Genomic DNA, 2,636 nt, shown 5'->3' with positions numbered 1-2,636 from the left:
AATGCTCAGGAATGAAACTTCTTGGTATACATGAACAAGCAGCTGTAGGGTTCTTAACCTTAATGGAAGCTTTAAGATACCGTAAGGTTGGTTCTTACTTGAAATCTCCAAAATTCCCTATTTGGATTGTTGGCAGTGAAACTCACCTCACCATATTTTTTGCCAAGGATATGGCTTTGGTTGCCCCGAGACTCCTTCAGAACAAGCCAGGCGAGTTTTTCAAACCTATGACCCAGAAGATAATGGATTCATACCTGATTCACTTCTAGAAGATGTGATGAAAACGTTGGACCTTATTTCAGATCCTGAATATATAAATCTCATGAAGAATAAATTAGATCCAGAAGGATTAGGAATCATACTATTGGGCCCATTTCTTCAAGAATTTTTTCCTGATCAGGGCTCCAGTGGTCCAGAGTCTTTTACTGTCTACCACTACAATGGACTGAAGCAGTCAAATTATAACGAAAAGGTCATGTATGTGGAAGGGACCGCAGTTATTATGGGTTTTGAAGATCCCATGCTACAAACAGATGACACTCCTATTTAAACGCTGTTATTTCTTTTTAAAAATCTGTTTCCCATTAGAAATACTAATAAATAACAAATTATCAACTTGGATCTTTTGACAATGGCTTAGCTCTGGCATGTTTATAAAAAGTAGGAACTATAAAGGAACATTACCATTTATTCACAGATATATTAAACTGATTTGCATAAGTATTTAAAAGGAAGATCGTAATAGCAGATGTTGAAAGAGGTTGTAAGACTGGCAATTGGCTATACACTGGTATCACTGACTAATTGCAAATAACATAAGAACACATTTTCAGTGTTTAAGATATGTTTAAATTATTTATGTTAAAATTTACCCTATTTTAACTCTGTGTGTGAAATTTAATAGCAAAATTAAGCTTTAATCAAAGTTCACCACTTTTGCAGTTGGATAATTGGTCATTTATCAAATTACAAATATTTAATACTACAGCATTTGTATACTGAGTATCAAAGTTACTATTTATAAACTTCTATTTTGGGGTTTTATTTCATTCAGGTATATTATATTGTTTAAATGATTCTGGCTTGCAATATATCAGCCTCCATATTTAAATGCAGAGTTAATTTTTATTTCTTTTTAAAAATGTTTCCCATTAGAAATACTAATAAATAACAAATTATCAACTTGGATCTTTTGACAATGGCTTAGCTCTGGCATGTTTATAAAAAGTAGAAACTATAAAGGAACATTACCATTTATTCACAGATATATAATGTATTTTTTAAAAAGATAGTAAAGAGAATCTGTTTAATAGTCTTAACACTGTTAACTCTTACTGTATTGCCAAATACACTCTTCTAAACTTGTCCCAACAGCCTTGTAAGCCAGGTTTTTTTGTAAATTTATAAATATGATAAATGCATGAAAACATCTGTTATTAGTATATTGCATTATTTATTATGATCCTAGTGGATGGCCTAAATAAACACTTCTTTCAAAAAAAATGAAATTACTCAGTTTATCAAAAGGAGGCATAAAAAGAGGCAATACTGAGGACAGATTAAACCTAATAAGCATAATTAAAAATCAAATAACAAAAGAGTAAATTTTAACCCACGTACATCAATATTAAATTCAAATATCATCAAATTAAATTAAAAAAATGATTCTGCCCACCAGAATCCCTTTTCTGTACATTCTCACCAATAATTCTTATTACTTGCCTTTTTGATAATAGCCATTCTAAAAAGTGTGAGGTGATATCTCATTGTGGTTTTGATTTGCATTTCCCTGATGGTTAGTAATGTTGTGAAAAATTCTTAATATAGTCTTGATACAAGATGATCTTACCATAAATTCCTAACTGGGCAGATTATGATAGGCAGTCACGCCCCAGGAATATACTCTTTAGTAAAAGTTTTACCTTTACCTTAAACAAGCCCTGCCCAGTTTTTCTGTGTATCTACATTAACACACCTCTAAAATGTCTCTTTTCAGAAACAAAATCACCCTTAAGAGATACATAATCCTGTTAACTATCCTGAAATCCAATCCCTGCTTTGCTCTCTCATATAATCTTGTTATCCTTCTTCTCTAATTCCAAATGCATAAAAGAAGCTGAAAACTGCCATTCTGAAAAGCATTTTTCTCTTTCTGTTAAGATACTGCTCCCAGGTATATTCTTTGTTTGGCTCAATAAAATTTTGTAAAAATTATCTACATTTTGTACATTCTTATGTCAACACTAGGGAAGGAAACAGACAATGAGTCAAGGAACCCTAGAGAATTACAAATAAGATGAACCAAGGAGACCCATACCAAGACACATTTATTTAAATGTCAAAATTTAAAGAAAAAGTGAGAATCTTAAAAGCATCAAGAAAAAAACAACTTGTTGGGTACAAGGGAACCCTCATATGACTATCATATTATGTTTAAGCAAAAATTTTGCAGGCCAGAAGGGAGTAGCATCATATATTCAACATGCTAAAATAAAAAAAAAGTTCTAAACACAAATACTGTATCAGGCAAAATTATTCAGAACTGAAGGAGAGATAAAGACTCCTCTAGACAAGCAGAACTAAAGGAGTTCATTACCACTAAAGTAGCCTCACAAGAAACATTAAAGGGACTTCTT

The 2,636-nt window shown here is 31.8% G+C and overlaps 1 pseudogene; it reads left to right on the top strand.

Annotated features, from left to right (window-relative positions):
* The first annotated feature begins 5 nt into the window (after positions 1-5).
* LOC102759662 lies at positions 6-550 on the top strand (annotated as a pseudogene).
* Positions 551-2,636: the final 2,086 nt, after the last annotated feature.

Source organism: Myotis davidii, unplaced genomic scaffold, assembly GCF_000327345.1.
Source record: "Myotis davidii unplaced genomic scaffold, ASM32734v1 scaffold539, whole genome shotgun sequence".
In the NCBI taxonomy this organism is placed as follows: Eukaryota; Metazoa; Chordata; class Mammalia; order Chiroptera; family Vespertilionidae; genus Myotis; species Myotis davidii.
This window is presented reverse-complemented; position numbering and strand designations above follow the sequence as displayed.